The sequence below is a fragment of the Phyllostomus discolor genome, chromosome 8, assembly GCF_004126475.2.
Source record: "Phyllostomus discolor isolate MPI-MPIP mPhyDis1 chromosome 8, mPhyDis1.pri.v3, whole genome shotgun sequence".
NCBI classification, from domain to species: domain Eukaryota; kingdom Metazoa; phylum Chordata; class Mammalia; order Chiroptera; family Phyllostomidae; genus Phyllostomus; species Phyllostomus discolor.
In genome coordinates this window covers 18657766-18676711 of record NC_040910.2, presented here as the reverse complement: position 1 = coordinate 18676711, position 18946 = coordinate 18657766, and the positions used below count along the sequence as shown (strand labels likewise).

The 18946-nt window shown below is 40.9% G+C and overlaps 1 protein-coding gene across 1 annotated transcript in view; it reads right to left on the bottom strand.

The window, feature by feature from the left end:
• The window catches only part of FAM160A1 (family with sequence similarity 160 member A1), a 197449-nt gene that overhangs the window by 138223 nt on the left and 40280 nt on the right, over positions 1-18946 (bottom strand). The window contains exon 2 of the mRNA XM_028522065.2: positions 5941-6060. The gene's annotated coding sequence lies outside the window, so the exon portion shown is untranslated. The remainder of the gene's footprint in view (positions 1-5940; positions 6061-18946) is intronic.

Here is an 18946-nt window from a genome sequence, read left to right as displayed (position 1 = left end):
CATTGTCCCACAAAGCAAAAAGTCACCAGTTAATTCCTGGTCAGGGCACATGTCTGGGCTGCGGGTTCAGTCCCTGGTCGGGGCACATTGGAGAGGCAGCTAATGGATGTTTCTCTCTCACATCGATGTTTCTCTCCTTCTCTCTTTCCCTTCCTTCCCCCCTCTCTAAAAATAAATAATTTTTTTAAGTAGAGAAGATCCAGACTGAGCTAAAATGAAATTGTAAGGATGGTAAAACACGTTTAGAGACAAAAGCGACTGAATAATCAAAAAGACCGAGTTCACAAAAAATGTAAAGAAAGATTACAACTTTAAAATCTATAAAATGGTGAAAACATGTGGGCAGAATGAACAAATTTTAGAATGATAGCATTACATAGCTGATTCGATTACTTGGCTCTCAGAAGTCATTTTTAGGTATTTGTGTGTGTGTGTTATTTACTTAGAAAATCTAGTCCCATGCCCATCGGGAGACTAGATTTTTATTCGAAACCACGTTTGGAAGTGGTTTCCCACTGGTCCCACACAAAGCCAGGGAAACCACAGAAAAACACTGCTCTCTCCCCACCGCAAATCTGTGTGACTCAGGCAGGCCAGTCCATTAGGACAGACGGCATTCTAATGCTGGTTTACAGCCACTCTTTTCTCATGTGGACAGCTCTTAACCCTGAAGTACTGTATTCAAATACTGCTCTCAGCAGCTCAGAATATCCGTAATTGCCTCTGTCTACCCGCTATTTGTCTCACATCCAAAATCCATAACAGATGAATTCCACTGACAGCACCTCCACAGGACTATCATGCACGTTTTACATCAAATTGTCTTCAACCCTTTTCAAGCCCATTTCTTCCTTGTGGTCCTTGCTGCGCCACCTTCAGTATCTGCTATGATTTCCTCTGAAGAAAGTAGCACACCTAAGTGGCAGAGCCTTCCACTACCCACGTCACTCCCACACTCATCTAAGCCGTTCCCTCTACGTTCAAAGGATCTGGCCCAGGCTTTCCTCTTAGTTACACATATTTGCTTTTGTATTCTCCCAACCCCACCCTCTACACCCTCCTGTCCTCCCCCAAAATAACCACATTTCTAAGGGCACAAAAATGTGGGTTTTGACCTTTTCAAAATCAGTGTAAATATCATTCTGTCGACATACATTCTGCCTTTTAGAGCTAAGAGGCAAAAACAGGTTCCAAGTGACTTTTGCTACACAGTCAGGTGATGGATTCAAGCTGGCTACAGGCGTTCCCAGGATTTATTACTGGCTGTTCGTTGTCATAAGAATGTTGATTCTGTTTGCAACCTTGAAACTAAAGCTTCCTAAAACATCAGAGGATCTCTCATTGGACGGAGTCAACTGGGAAAAGCCCTGGAAGAGGAGGTACACACACACACACACATACATACACCTGAAGACCAAATTCAGAGTTTTCCATAATCAAATCCCAAATGTATGAAGCTATTGCCCGCTGAATAACTAACATAAAATATAAACAAAGCCTCTATGCCTACCTACAATTATTAAATCCTAGTTTAAGGTGAGCTTCAAATCCATGTAATACTCTTTAGCTTCTGAAATTATCTTCCTAACTGAAAACAGAGGACATTATAAGAATTCTTCCATAGATACAGCATAACCATTTGTGACTGTCTGCTTTTCCTTATCCTAAACTGTTTTCAAAAGTATAAATTTTTCTCGAGTCAATCAAGTTAGGAAAACTGTATATATCCATGCAAAGGAATAAAGTTGATCCTACCATTACATCATATACAAAAATTAACTGGAAACAGATCAAAGACTTAAACATGACAGTTAAAACTAAAAAACTCTTAGAGGAAAACATAGAACAAAAGCTTCAAAACACTGGACTTGGTCATGGTTTCCTGGGTGTGGCACAAAGAACACAGGCCACAAAAGTGAAAATAAACTGAACCACATCAAAATTTAAAACTTCGATGCAAAAGACACAATCAACAGGACAAAAAGGCAACCTCCAGAATGGGAGAAAATATTCGCAAATTATGTATCTGATGAAGGATTAATACCCAGAATATGTAAACAACTCCCACAATTCAGCAAGACAAAATACGTGATTTTTAAAATGAGCAAAAGACTTTACTAGACACTTCTCCAAAGAAGAGAGACAAATGCTCAACAAGCATATGGAGAAATGTTTGACATGACTAATTATTAGGGCAATACATATCAAAACCAGAATGAGATATAACCTCACACCCATCAGGATAGTTACTACCAAAAAAAAAAAAACAACCCTCAGTGTTGGCGAGGATGTGGAGAACCTGGAACTCCGGTGTACTATGGGTGGGAATGTAAAATGGTGTGGCCACTGTGGAAAACAGGATGGCGGTTAGCCAAAAAATGAAAATAGAACTGCCACAGGATCCAGCAGTCCCACTTCTAGACATGCACCCCAAAGGTGTGAAAACGGGAACCTGGATGAGTGCACCCGTGTAGAGCAGCACTTTCCCCAACAGCCAAAAGGCGGAAGCAACCAGACACCCATCAACAAACAAGTGGGTAAACGAAATGTGGCACATGCACACAACGGAATACTATTCAGCCTTAAAAAGAAAGAAAATTCTGACACATGCTACAACAGGAATGACCCTTGAGGACATTATTCCAAGTGAAACCAGCCAGTCACAAAAAGGCAAATACTGTGTGATTCCACTCTCATGGGGTGTCTAGCATAGTTACACCCACAGAGACAGAAAGTGGAACGAGTGGATGCCAGGGGCTGGAGGGAGGAGCCAAGGAGAAGGTCTGTCATGTGTGCAAAGATTCAGCTTCGCAAGATGACAGCTTTCTGGAGACTCACTGCACAACTATGGAAATATACTTAGTACTAAACTGGACACTTAAAATGGTTAAAACGGTAAATTTTGTGTTATGTGTATTTTAACCCAATTTTTATAGAACAAACTTAATGGAATATTTTGTACCAATAAATTAAATATTTTAATAAAGAAAATAGCCCTGGCTGGTGTGGCTCAGTGGATTGGGCACAGGCCTGTGAACTAAAGAGTTGCTGGTTCAATTCCCAGTCAGGGCACACGCTTGGGTTGTGGGCCAGGTTGCCAGTAGAGGATGTGTGAGACACAACCACACATCAATGTTTCTCTCCCTCTCTCCTTCCCATCCCCTCTCTATAAAAATAAAAATAAATAATTTTTTTAAAAAATCTAAAGTTTTAAAAAAGAAAATATTAGCTTTATGAATAGCCTTAATTTCTAAATCTATTGCCACAAGTTTATTTTACATAAAGCATGTTATCTCTCAATATCAATATGCACAGAATGCTATAACACTGTAAATATCTTTTAAAGTAAAGAAATAATTTGTAGGATTGAAACTACCTATAAAATAACACACCTTACACACAATGCTCACTTTCTGCAAAATTAATAAATGTATATGAATGTGAAGAATGTATGGTAATGAAAATAACTTCATAGCAAAAGCCTCCTGCTTCATTTCATGTTAATACTTCCTTTGAAGGTTTCAAAGAGCCTCACAAATCCCAGGGCACAAGCAAGAAAGGATTTCCTCTGTTTGAACCATAAATTGCACAGCAAAACTTTCGCCACATGTTTGCTGAAAACGGCTGGACTGGATGATACGTGTAGTGTAGCTCACACCCCAGGGGCCTGCAGTGCTTATCCACCCCATTAATCTTTAGCGTCAATTTGAGTAAGAACCCTGAAGTACAACTTATTAGTAAATTTGAAGAGAAGATATTTCATAAGATTTAGTATTTGGCATTCAGATCTCAAAAAGATATTTATCCATTTACATCCAGGAAAAAATACATACATTTTTAATTTAGACTTAAAGTTCAAAGTACAGTTAGTTATATTCAATTACAGTCTCAATTTGATCTAATAATAAGCTGCTTGAGCACATAACCCTGTGCCAAAACAGTATACTAAGAATATTGGCATTGTTTTATTTAAAGCAAAAATCAAGGACATAACTAAATTAAGAGCGCAAAGACTTGTTGGAGAAAAGACTATACTGCATCGAGGGCGTCAATCCTTGGTGATACTTGGGAAAGGCCAGTTTTTAAATCCTGCCTCCCACCATTCTAATCCTGACACACTAGATTGGGGCCTAGTCATTTGTGCATTTTTTTAAAGATCATATTTATTTATTTTTAGACAGAGGGGAAGGGAAGGAGAAAGAGAGGGAGAGAAACATCAGTGTGTGGTTGCCTCTCATGCACCCCCTACTGGGGATGTGGCCTGCAAACTAGGCATATGCCGCAACTGGGAATTGAACTGGCAACCCTCTGGTTTGCAGGCCTGCGCTCAATTCACTGACCTACCCCAGCCCAGGCTCATTTGTGCATTTTTAACAGGCACTCTAATAACATTTTGAGAAAAATGCAAAACATACCACCAGTAAGGTATGAATTACAAAGTCTTACAGGTATACCTTATAAGGAAGTTCAGACCTCATCCTATTTACGTAACGAATACAGGAACCCTTTTACAACACTCATTAATTGATTTTAATAAGAAAGAATACCAACATATACATAGTCAAATAAATAATATATACTTCTCTATAAGGTATGAAGCCTAATCACTTAACCATGCCATTGCGTGGGACTGCAGACTGGTACAACCACTATGGAAAGCAGTATGGAACTTCCTCAGAAAACTAAAAATGGATCTGCCTTTTGACCCAGCAATTCCACTGCTGGGACTCTATCCTAAGAACACTAAAACACCAATACAAAAGAACCTTTGCACCCCGATGTTCATAGCAGCACAATTTACAATAGCTAGGTGCTGGAAGCAACCTAGATGCCCATCAGTAAACGAATGGATCAAAAAACTATGGTACATTTACACAATGGAATTCTATGCAGCAGAAAGAAAGAAGGAGGTCCTACCCTTTGCAACAGCGTAGATGGAGCTGGAAAACATTACGCTAAGTGAAACAAGCCAGGCAGTGAAAGACAAATACCATATGATCTCACCTTTAACAGGAGCCTAAACAACAAAACAAAGAAAGAAGAAAAATATAACCAAAGACACTGAAATAAGGGACAAACTGACAGTGACCAGAGGGAAAAGAAGAGGGAATTTCAGGGGAGAATGGGAAGGGTTTACAGGAACAATTAAAGGACACATGGACAAAAACTAGGGGGAGGGTGGTAATGGGAGGGAAGTGGGGAGGGTTGGATGGACGGGCTGGAATGGGAGTAAAAGGGAGAAAACTGTACTTGAACAATGATTAAAATAATTTTTTTTAAAAAAAACAATACCATTGCTTAAAACTTAGAGTCACCTCTTCTTAGAAATAACGTTCAATACAGCATATGAGCCTTCAAACACAAACATAAATTAAAAATGAAACTGGTTTCATTACATTATTGCTCCTTCTGGTTTTTTATCTAAGGCAGAGGTCCCCAGATTCATCATCCTAGTTCTAAACAAGTTCATACTACTTTCCAAATACACCCTCACAGGGTTAAGATTTGCGACCACAGAAAATAGGATGCTTTAAAGAATAGTACCAGATGATCAAGATACAGAAAAAAAAATGTTTAATGTTTTGAGTAGAGGATAGAGAATGGCCTATCAAAAAGACAGTTTTGCCCTGGCTGGCGTAGCTCAGTGGATTGAGTGCGGGCTGGGAACCAAAGTGTCCCAGGTTCGATTCCCAGCCAGGGTACATTCCTGGGTTGCAGGCCATAACCCCCAGCAACCGCACATTGATGTTTCTCTCTCTCTCTCCCTCTCCCTCCCTCCCTTCCCTCTCTAACAATAAATAAATAAAATCTTAAAAAAAAAAGACAGTTTTGAACAAGACAATGCTCACTTGGATATGTAAGTTCAAGTAGGCTTTCTCAAAGTGTATCATTAAACATGACTGAACACGGGTCAATTTTAATGAGAAAAGAAGACATTACCTGTGACTGCACTCCTCAACCTCCTGTTGGTTGTCCTTGCTCACTTCCCTCTATCAGACAGAGGAGCAGAACAACTTCTCCAGCACTTGGCACTGCTAGGAACTCCAAGACTTTCAGAATCTATAGAAATGAATAAAAAAATGTTCCACAATCACGAATAAACTACCAAAACCCAAACTAAGTTTTCCTAGTGTTTTCCTCCTCCCACTTGTTATGCACCAAATAGGCTCTCCTCAGATGGCACTTACTTTACCATTTAAAAAAAATAAGGAAAACCAAAATCTTTATTTAGAGGTCTGAATGCCAGCCAAAAATAAGAGACCCCCGATGGGTAACAGAGAGCAGAGAGGAGGATTCTTCCATCTCTAAGAGATGATAAGTCATTATATGGTTCTTCCACAAGAGAAAAAAAATGTGAAACTAAGTTAAGTCCATATCCATGCATCAGCAGCATCGCATTAGTTAATGACAACAAAACATGAAATAGCAAAGAGAGGGCCACAAAACACTTCCAAAAACAACTTTTTAAAAATATGTGATTGCTCCCAAAATATTCCTAGGTGCCTTTGACTTATCTAAACACTGAGAGTTCCAAGTTCAGGGATTTTGCTGTCCCCTGTGCAAAGGTTACTTTCATTTGGTCTTAGATACACCTCGTATCATCAGGCCTCACTGGGAAGATAAGTTTCACAACACAAATACTGGCTTCCTCCCTATTTACCACAATGTTGTCAACCATCAAAAAATTTTATGTTTATAATAAACTGGTGAAATGCCAATTATCATATAAAAAAGAAAAAGACATGGTCCAATGTTGTAATTACATATGACCATAACGACACAGAAGCAAGACATAAGACACGGCTTGTTCTGATAAACTTTTAAGTAGTAGGTAAAATATGTCCCCCTCTTTAGATGCGTTTAGGTGAGCCATTCAAGTCAGAGCCTAGTACATATATATCTTTTCAAGATTCCTGTCTAAAGACTTCCCAAGCCCCAAAGCATGAGCCACTCATTCATGTAACCATTTTCCTGCAGTAGTTCGATATATTTAAACATGGCTCCGTGAAAAGTTACTATAAGAGGCTTTCCATGTGTGTGTTTTGACCTATACATGCCTTAAAGGCATGGAATGCGATACCTTTTCTTATAACGAATGTTTCACGGAAGGAAAACAATGGGGTGAGGGGAACCTCAGTGTGACCTCAATCTTCAAAACGAGGCACAGCATGGTCGTGACCCGGCACAAACAGAGTGAGTGTGGGACGTGAACAGTGAAGGGTAACGTGTGTGGTACTGGGTGGGTACTAGACTCATCGGGGACCAGTTCTCATAAGTTATGTCTGACCATTATGCTGAAGATCTGAAACTAATACAAAATAATATCGAGTGTCAACTGTGACTGAAAAAAACAAAAATAAATAAAAAGTAAAGGGTAACATTTCACATGCAAATAAACAAGCTCTTCATATTAAAATGTCCTCAGTACCTTCAAATCTGCCTTCTCCATGCTAATCAATGAATCATTTATTAAGCCCCTGGGGCCTTGCAGCATACTTCATAATCAGATCTCTGGGCATTTAACCGCAAGAGGTTTTACAAGTAAAAGAACTCTCCTCCTTCCATAAACCCACACGCACAGTTTTATCATCATGTGCTGCAGAGACACGGGCTGTTCTGCTGCCTCTTAAGAATTACAGATTGCTCCCAGACGCTTTTCGGGCGATTTCAAGCCGCTCCTCATTCGGCGACTCTTGAATTATGAAAGGGCATCTCTAATTCATGAGAGATACTTCTCCCATCTTAGTGCTCATTATCACCCCCCCCTTACATGCTGCGTTTTTAGGCACCCCCACACATAAGCTTTGACTTGGGTAATAAGGCATCACTGTGTATCACTAAGGGCTTTGCTGGGAACCCCCTTATATTTTACCATCAGGATGTCGCCGGCAGCAACTTCAAAGGAAGCCGAGTCCTTTGACAGTAATGCACAGAATGACATCGAAGGCAAGGTTAAACGGAACCCAAGTACATTAAAAGGACTCTCTAAAAATTCACTAGGTCTTGACAATTCACTTGGCTGTCATCTCATTTAAAAACAAAATATGTCTCCTGTTAAAAAAAAGAGGGGGAAGTTGGCAGTTAACGATTCAGGCACATTCAAATCTCTCCTCAGGCAAGTGCTTTCCTCCTAACAAAACATTCAACCTCCGCATAATCAAATCATATCCATGCTTATAATCCTTCCATGTAATAGCCATGTCACATCCTCAATTTCAACAGAGGAACAAAACTGAAAGCTCATTTCCAGATGGCATAAATTCAGTGAATTTAGACTTCTCTTGTGCTGAGCTCAGAAATCAGCTAACAGGCAGGGAGTGCACCAAAGACACAGCAAAGCCACCAACTGAACACGGGGTGTGGGGAGGGGCTAGGGGCAGGATACTTAACATCCACATCATGGATTTCTGCCTCTATCAGTAAAACAAATGCAGGAGGTGTGGGTGTATCCATAGCACTGAATTAATTGGCCTGCGTTATAATCAAGTGCTTTCCTATAGGGTAATTAACAAATCAATCAAGGAAGACAGAAGTCTCAAACAGCTCAACAAGTTTTCAAATACATGGAGTAGACAATGAGCCAATTTATTGAATAATTGCATTCTCCGAAAGAGCTGAACTGAGACTCAAGGGCTATGGTCACATGTGGAAACTTGCAGAGTGGAACAAAATATTCTACATAAGCCCTCAATCACCACTGATTCGATTAAGTATATTAATAGTAACTCTGCGTCTTAAAATGGATGAACCTAAATCCAATCCCTGAATTTTACAGATGACAAAATTGAATCAGAGGGAGGCTAAGTGACCTGCTCAAAATTAAGTAGCTGGTAAATGGCGAAGACAAAGGTAGAATCCTTATTCTCCAATCCACGTAATGCTCTAGCTACCCATTAAGTTGATTTAATTCCACCCAGTGAACAGCAGAACTTTTAAAAGCTTTGGGAAAAGTTGAGTCAAATAAACCTTCCATCTTCAATTTCCATTCAATCAATCCCTAAGGTTTTTGCATTAATCACATAGAATTATCTTCTTTAGCCAAGACACCCAGTGTAATTTAGATGACTTGGGGAGGGTCTCGGCCATGAAACAAATTAGTGAGTTGCAGCATATCACAGAGGAGGAAAAGCAGGCAAAGAGAGAGACGACAGGCACCTTAAAAATAAATCCAGAGTACTGATTTATTAAAATGAATAATGAAGGTAAACGAAAGCAACTTTCAAGTACTCAAGTGATGTTTCCCAATGTGACAACTACATGTAAGATGTTTCTTAAAGGAAAAAAATCAGTCATAGTTTAAGGTCCTATATTCAAATAAATTAGGAAATGCAGCAATTTTAATATCCCTCTTGAACATTCACGAAGTACATAATGCAGATTAAGGCTCTAAGAAGCCTGTAGTAGAAAGCCCTGCTTAGCTCTGTTTAATCCGACATTTCCCAGTCATATTTGACAGCTTTGGTTTGCAGGGCTTGTACAGACATCCTCCGAGAAACAGTTCCTAGTATATTTTGAGTTGTTTTTTTTAAATCAATAGTCGATATTAAATTGTATCAGATGTCTTTTCTGTAAAAATTGTATGATTGCTTACCTACTTTTATTTCATAAGATGATGAATGTCATTAATAAATTTTATACTACTGAGCCCTTCTTTCATTCCTAAAATAGTCCTCATGTGTGATAGTGTATTATTATTCTTTTAATGTGTGAAAGTGCATATTAAAAGTGTTATCTCACCCAACTTTCTGAGCAGCCCTGTAAGGCGGACACTACCCCAGCTGCTCTGGCTCTCCCCACCGGGCTCCAGGTCCCCTCTCGCTGCTCCCCACACACACCTGGCTTGCTCTCAGGGACTGTGCAGTGCCCACCAGACATGCTGTCCCCGAGATCCTCTGCCCCCAGGTATCCCCGTACATCATGCCTCTCTCCATTTACGTCTCTGCTTATCTGTCACCTCAACACAGAGGCCTGCCGGGTCCATCCCACATAAAACAGAAACTGCCTCTCAATCTTGTAGCTCAATCCTGTCACCCCAACCCCGTTTTATTTTTGTTTGTAACAACTGTCACCATCTAGTACATATATTTGGAGACAAAGCGAAAGAGAGGGAGTAAGGGAGAGAGAGAGAGGGAGGGAGAAAGAGTGAGAAACATGGATTTGTTGTTCTACCACCAATCCACACACTCATTGGTTGATTCTTGTGTGTGCTCTGACTGGGGATCGAACCGCAACCTTGGCGCACTGGAACAACATTCTAACTGACGGAGCTACCCGGCCAGGGCCTAATATACATTGTATTTCACTTGTATTAATTTATATTCCCTTGCCTAGAGTAGAATGCAAGCACCGCAAGAGCAGGGGTTTTGTCTGCTTTGTTCATTGCTCACTTCCCAGCACAAAGAATAGGCCTGGCACATAGAAATTACTACTTAGTATTTGTTCAGTGAATGAATGAATAGCCATTTTATAGACAACAAAACTGAAACTTAAAGAGATTATGTAACTAAAATCACACAGTGGCAGAGCTGAAACTGAAACTCAAGTCTAACTTTCAATTCTCTACCCTTAACCATTAAAAAAAATCACAGGCATACAGGAACAAATTTAAAGGACACATGGACAAAAACTGGGGGTGGGGGTAATGGGAGGGAAGTGGGGAAGGATGGGTGGGTGGGCTGGAATGGGAGTAAAAGGCAGAAAACTGTACTTGAACAATGATTAAAATAAAAATTTTTAAAAGATAAATGAAATACAATGTGAAAAATAAAGTGTGTCGTGAATATTGTTATGTTGTAGTATTATGCAAATTTTAAGAATTATACCAAATATTAGTGTATAGTCATAATCTATAAATTCCATTTGTTAAGTACAAAATTAAATTAAATTTTTAAAATAAATTTTGTTTTCTTTAAAGAAATCACAGGCGATTTAAGGCCATACGAAATGCTCGTGTGACCTTGTGAATACTGAAGCACAAGCCAGGGACTCCAGGAAAAGTCCGAGGAAAACTGAACAGAGGGCCCCTGCACAAGGTAAGCAAAATGATCAAATGAGAATCTCCAAAGAATCCTTTGGAAATTACGGACATTGTATGAAGGCAGCTCTGCTCTCTCAATACCATAAGCCTCACAGCAAGTATCATGAAGGTCTGGCCTTCATCCATATGTGTCCTCTGACATCCAAACAACTGGATGCTTCTGGGCCGAACAGCCTTTAAACGTGTGTACTAGCAGCACTAGCAGGCACAGTGCGGGAAGTGCACGCCCCCAGACACGAGCCATTTTATGGCCAGTGCACACACCAAGGACCTGGCTTTGGAAAATTATTTGCTCCTCCTTGGTTTCTTTTTTGGTTTCAAAAGGTAATTTACAATTAGATATTCTTCATGTTCTTCTCCTCTTCTATCATCAGGGTACTTTCTTGAAGCAAAATTAGGCTAAAAACAAAATTTCACAAATCTCCATTTCTGACATTAACAGCATCTTTAGCTTTTTTCCAGCATTCAGTCAAACCCCGCATTTCAGAGCTGTGGAGCCGATCCAGCACTGCAATGTGTCACGGTTAATTCCATCAATGTAAAGCATAATGAGCAAAAGATTGAGCTAGTGAGGCATGACTAAATGTTTTGAACCTGTGAATCTAAAAAGCAAGGCTCATTTATGTTATTTCTAAATGGTAAATAAAATTATTTTCCAACACGTCGCTGTCAAATTACAGTCATTTTCCCACCAGCACACACTTGAGGAATGCCACAAAGGCCTCTTTCTAACAGTTCGTTGTATTGTTGCTCACAGCCTTCCAAATATTTCTCTCGTTGGCTTCTATTCAAAGGTAAATGGGAGGCAGGAAATTTTATGGCAAATGTATGCAACTGCTTAAAATTCATCAACCAAAAGAAAAAATGGCTTTAGAGCTACATTATGAGTTGAGAAATTATTTCTCCTTCACTTAGTCTCCAGCTTCCACGAGAGGTAAGAAAACTGACAGACTGATGAAGTTCCAAGTCACCTCCTCCACGGGCAGAGCCCAGCTCCTCCATCTCAAATGTTCACCTTGCTCAAGGCCAGAGTAAACACCTGTCCCTCACATCTTTACATAACGTCACTTTGCAGGCCACACATACAAGCTTTCACACCAGGGAGGAAGCGGATTTCAGCGCACTGGACAAATTTCCACTCTCTTACACCAGTCTGTTGATTGTTCCCTTAATTTTCTCAGCTGTCAAGATAGCGAAGGGAGGAAAGGACCTTTCTATAAAACCGTAGACTGTAACCAGATACATTTGCCCTTTAAGCAATTCACACACACACAGAGAAAATAAAACTCCTGTCAAGGTTTAAAATTTAGCTATGAAAATTACATTCTCACACTTGACCAACATGTGGCAAGATTTGAATAAAATAGATTACTAAAATAAAGTCAATTGACATCAATTTTTACATTCCATGGGCTGAAATGAGACATTAAAGAAGAATGTTTTAAAGTAAAATGTAAAAGATACTCTATAGCCCTAGCTGGTGTGGCTCAGCAGTTGAGTGCTAGCCAGCAAATCAAAGGGTCGCCAGTTTGATTCCCAGTCAGGGCACATGCCTGGGTTACAGGTCAGGTCCCCAGTGGGGAGTGTGCAAGAGGCAAGCACACATTGATGTTTCTCTCCCTCTTTTTCTCTCTCCCTTCCCCTCCCTAAAATAAATAAATAAAATCTTTAAAAAAAAGGATACTCTATAAAATTACAATTATGCCAGTTCAGAAATGCTTTAAAATAGGGAAGTGAGAAAGTGTAAACAGCATTAACTATATTTAAAATGTTTTAAATTTTTTAAAACATATATTAGCATTAAGAGAAATTCAACTAAATAAAACTCAGATTAATTTAAGAAAATAGCTTATTCACCTTACATAATATTATTTCATTTTATTTCATCTAGAGATGTTTATAAATATTGTCCATTAAATCCTTCATTTAATAGTATAAATGGAAAAGGCATTGTTATTATCATTTGCAAACATGCAAGAAATTTTAATAACAAAAAAGAAAAAGAAGAGACTGAAAGTTTCAGGAAAAGTCAAAACAAAGAAGACAGGAAGTACACTTTTTTTTGGCTTGGGATTTTGGAAGACATGGGGGTAAGATACAATAGAAACAGAAACAGAATATAGGACTGGCTTAAGTAAGCAACCGACCTGGAGTTTACTGGACATCAAAATCCCAGGTTAGCCTCCAACATCCAAAATATCGTGTTTTATACCAACTTTTATATAAAGTTATATCAAGCACATTTTATAATTCTAACCAACAGACTAACATTGGGCATCACCACTTATATTTGCATCTGAATCTATCTGAGAAGCAAGAAACATTCAGACACATGAAGCAACTGACAAAATTCTTTCATATGAAATCCTTAACAGAAAACAGGAGCACATCGAAGACAAGTCACTACAGGAACTGGAGCAAGAGGAAAAGATCCCACTATCTTCAGAGGCAGGCTTAAAAAGGAAAGTGCAGCAAACATCCTTGGCAGTCACAGGGCACCTTGTCCATGCCTCTATTAATATTTGTTTATGTTTTATCCCCTTAGGAGGCTGTGAGCTTGAAGGAAAGGACCTGGCTTTACATCGTTCTAGCCTATCAACCATCAAATTCAAACACATGAGAACCAAGTGTTCAATCAATTAGCCTTTCTTAAATTCTCTTGACAAAAAAAAAAATATTCACAATGTTTGTGTTAATGTAAATTTTATCTCGATTAAAAAATACCAAAAAGGGGCTTTTTTATATTATTAAGGCAAGGCTACTTTAAAGCAGACCTTAAGTCACTGGACTGTAACATAAGGCTAGTATGTTTTACCATAAACAACAAACCTTACAATCTCACAAGTATTTCCTAAACCTACATATATCCAAAGTCCTCAATTGTCCAGACAGGTGAGTACCTGACCTCAAAATACCCATTGAGTTTCTGGGTCAGCTGATTGGCTGTTAAAACTGAATCGCCTTCTTTATTTAGATAACAGATTCTATACAGATTAACAAACAGATTCCTTAATATTAGGTTCCACTAGAGGAAGCACAGATTCAGAGTGCTGCTTACACTCAAGTTAAAATAGAAAGAATAGATAGATACCAGGAGAGACCTGCAGGGAAAAGAAAAAAAAAAAAAAAAAAAACTTCAGGGAAATCCAGAGACCTGCTTTGCCTCAGGCTCCTTTCTAGTCTCAATCACATGAATCCAGTCTGCTTCTGCCCAGACAACCAGCATGGGCTGGGCGACTGACTAGTAGGTACATGGCCTGGAGCTCCCCAGCGGAGCACCGCCCCTCATCTCCCTTGATCTCCTCAGTGTCTGCACTCACTGGTTTCCCTGAGATGGAAGCAACAAAAAAATCTCATTCAAGTACAAATGTGATCTTTGGCACCATGCTCTGATTTTGAAAGGTCAAGTCCATAACCGCCAGCACTTGAGGTAATTAGCTAACATCATGCCCACTGTTTTAGCCCCACAAATTAAAATCCTGGAGTGAAACTGCAATGTGGCCTAAGGCCAAAGAAAGAAAACAAAAACTCAGTAGAAGAATAAAGAGGGCAAAGATATTATTAGTGAACTCCTAACACTGCCATCAAATGGCTTGAAGAACACTGAGCTTTCACACAACCCACTGGGTTTCCCTGGGTAGACTGTATGAAGGCGGGGCAGGAATCCTCTTCAGTCTCATGGCTGCTCAACAAATCAGAGATGCACAAAACCCTAAAATTAATGTCATTCATGTGCACGTTCCTCCTAGAAATATGGAGTCACCTGTTCAAAGTTATCATCATCAAACCCCTGACTTGTTGACGAAAGGAACGACCACCCCACTGGCTAGTGCCTTTTCTACCTACCCAGTGCCAGGGAACTAAGTAAGTGACTGATACCGCGATGTCCTTTTCAGTGACTTCAGTAAAGTAAGAGTACTGCAGGTCAGAACAAGATCTTCAGAAGAAGTTTCCTAAGCATAAATGTCCCTCTAGTAAAATGCTGTGTCCCCAAGCCCTCCGCACTGACACCTCTCAGACACCAGCCTGCACTGACACCCATCATCCCACTGCTGACTGAATCGCAGACACAAGGCCTTTGCAAAATAAAAGTCAATTCAATCTCCACATGCACGGCTTGCTTTTCTGCACTACTGGACAACGGCACGAGTAGAATCCGCAGGTCACTGACCTCCGGCTTGAACATAAATGGTATTACCCTATCACACGGTACTTAAAAATGCAAAGCACTATCTCAAGTTAATTTGTCACTTGGAGAAATCTCTGTGCTTTTATGACAATTCATTTATGAGAAGCTCTTAGCACAGTTTTCCCCTTGACCTTCTCAATTTATCTCACATTTGCCACTCTTCCACAGCAAACTTTTATGTGCAATTTTAAGGCTGGGTAATGTAAGTTACAAGGACAGTCATCTTTGAAACCCAAAGAACAATCCAGTGAAAATGAAGCAATGCTCCCAAGCTGCCAATGACTTGCTCTCTCCTGACCCAACACGCTTAAAAATATAATCAGGTAGGGTTTCTATGATCTTTGAGAGGGAAAGAATTTGGGCTGGAGCCAGTTTTTATTTGATTGTGGAGAAATTCTGTCTATAAAAATTTGTTTTACAATCACTAAAATAAGGAACAGCAAAAAAGAAATCCACAATTTGAACACCATCCACTTCCTTAAGAGAGAGAATAATAATGTTAGGTCAGTTAAACAACCGTTTTTTCTTTTCAATCCACAATAAACTTCTAAGACTTTTTAAGGCGTCATACACGTGAATTTAGAAGTAACCAGAGCATGAACTGGTGCGAGGGTCCAATGCTTTCAGATGACAGGCAAACTAGCAATATTGTTTCATGCTTTTCTCTAAGCCTCAGCGTCATCAACTACAAATAGGGATACTATCCCCCTGCTCTACATACGTCACAGGATTAGACTTTTAAAAACTATACCTGAAGCTACTGCATAAAACACAAGCATGCATCCTTCCCACCAGTAGAAACAGAAACACAGGATTGCACAGCTAAAGAACCAATCTTAGGCTACTCCATGGACACAGGAACAGTTGAGGAGACCCCAAAGCAGGCTGAAGGATGATTGCCATTCCTCCCGGAAGCTCTTCCATCTCAAATGGCTGCAAATCTGAAAACTATTATCTAAAAGCAGCTGAAACAACAATTAATCAGCTTTTATTGAGGGGGGATGCATAGATTTTTCCCAGAAACTGATGAAAACTATAGACCCTCTATCCACAAAATATATCCATACATAGAAGCAAAACTTATTTTTATATGATCAAAGTGGTTCTTGGACATTCATTATATGAGGAACCCCCAGCTCCAGACTGCCGAGCGATGGCCTTGTTGACCAGAAAGACACGAGGCAAGAGAAACTGGTGCGTATGTTGACATGGATGAGGTGATCCCAGTCATCTAAGGGCTCCACTTGAGGAAATCCCTCCTCACACTCTCCCTGGGGACGAGAGGCTGAAAGCTCTGTGATTCCGAGTCATCTCAGCAGTATTCAGACAAATAAGGCAGGCCCGGATTGCTCAAGCAGCAAATCCCTTCCTTTCCTAAACAACCAGGCTTCCAGCTAACACCTAAAAATAGTGTTCACAGACCTCCAGTGGCTGCTTCCGAATCTCCACTGAAAGGGAAGGGATGGTAATCTAACTTGGAAGGCAGACCTAGGGTATTTGTTTTGAAGATAAAGTTGTTTAGGAGGTCACAGAAGATCGAGAAAACATCACATTTCCATAGCAAAGCAAGGAGTTTGCTGGAAGAGGGGGGTGGGGAGGGGGCGGGAGGCAGCCAGCTCTTGGCACCTCCACCCCGTTCTCTGGCACCCGTGGTTCTCAGGCTTCAGTGTGCAGCAGGATCACAGAGAAGGCTTGTTCGATACAATCGCGGGGCTCCACCCTCGGAGTTTCTGATTCAGCAGGTCTGCGGCAGAGGCCAAGAACTTGTACTTCGCCGAGTTTTAGGGGGCGTTGCTGCTGCGGTCGGTCGGGGGACCACACTTTGAGAATCACTGATCTATGCAATTAGAGCCTGTTCCAGATAGGACACCCCAGCTTTTTAAGCATGTTCATAGTCTCACCCAGAGGCCACAGTTATCATCAAAGAAGAAAAAACAACCCATCACCGTTCTGTTCCTCGAGTCAGCTTCTCACTCTTGGTACCTGTTGGCGCACGCTGGTTGGGCTGCCGTGGGCTGCACGGCACACATTGAGCTTCTTCACCAACGGTGAGGGCCTACGGGGACGCACACACAGAGAAACGCGGACGGAAAACTTGGAGCGCCCTGTTTTAAAGTTTCCCCTTCAGGAAGCCATAAACAGCAAATTGGTGCTAGGAAGATTTACTTAAGACTTAGAACTAACACCCATTCCGCCAAGAGCTGTGGTTTTCCAAGGGAGCCCCACAGAGCTCCAGATGTTCCAGATCCAGACACCTCGGGGGCCGGGCCGGGAGGCAGTAAAGAAACCCAGGGGATGTGGGCCTCCCATTGAAGTCTCCCTCTGAACTGGAAGTTCAGCTTTTCTCCGATATTTACATATTGGGGTAAATTATATTTATTAGTGGTTCTACTGTCCCTTGGAGGGAAAGAAAGTTCAAAGAACACCGGATTTGATCGCCTCTACAAGTCCCTCCATTTTCGTGATTCTGTTGAACACAACAGAGGTTGGCTGGCTCATCGAAAATGTAAAAAGATCAAACTGGCCCCGGGAGAGGGGGACTGACAAACACTAGAAACAGCATCGGGATGAGCAGTTAGCAGTGAGATCACATTTGCGTCCAGTATGAAGGTCTGGGCGTCGTACACAGGAGCTTCCAAGCTCACCGAGGGCCGCACACCTCAGTAAATGGCATATAAGGAACAGACAGACTCCCGTGGTAATCATCTTCACTCGGCCCTGCCCTGTCAAGCAGACACCTTATCGAGAAGGCCATCTACTAAACTGGTAAAACCTTTCTTTATGACACAGATTGGTAAGCTACCAGGTAAGTTATACACAAAGCTGCTGCGATCATTACTGCAGTCCACAATTGGACCACAGGTGAAAGGCAGGACAGAGCAGGGGCAGGGTGGAGATAGTGGGTTGTGGAGATGGATGGCCTATCTTTTATTAGGCTTTAACTTGTAAGTCACTCATAATTCCAGTATTCGAAACCATCTTTAAGGAGCAAATGAGGAAACAGAACCTTCTAAGTGAGGGTGGGAGGGCAAGGGGGGTGAGGCATCCACTCTTGGGGTGCTAAAACAGCCTGCAAAGATCACATGCCTTATCATGATATGGGAGATATGGATTTTGTTGGGGTTTTTTTTCTTTTTCAAGGATAGTAGGAGCATCTTCAAAGCCACCAGGATCTCACACACATGCCATCGTCCTACTTCCTACCAATCCCTATGGCCACCGTCTTTGGTTAGGGCAGCAGCTAGAGACAGAAAGAAAAGACCCCCTCAGTAAGTCAGGACCTTGCAATCCAGGTCCAGCAGACGATCTAAACCACTCAGCGAGACCCATCTCTTCCAAACTGAAGCAGCCATAAGGTCCCCACTCATATCTGTTCCAGGAACCATGGGGGGTGGAGAGGGTACCAGGCGGAGGTGTTATGTATTTATTTCGTTCAACAGAAATGTTTTTGGAGCTTCTTTACCTGTGATGAACCACACACGGGCCAAAATCTCAAAGGGAGCTTACAAGAACTACCGTCAGCCAGCCAACATTGTCTAATGGGACAGGGAACTGCATTGGAGTCCCAAGTCAAACTCAAGGCAGCAGTTACAAACAGTTAAAGCCATCCTTGAAAATTGCCTGAAATTCTGCATAAAAATACAACACTAGGCTGCCTCTCTCCAAGTCTAAGATAACCTGTTTTCCTGGCCCTTTGGGGAAAGACCATTAACTCCTCA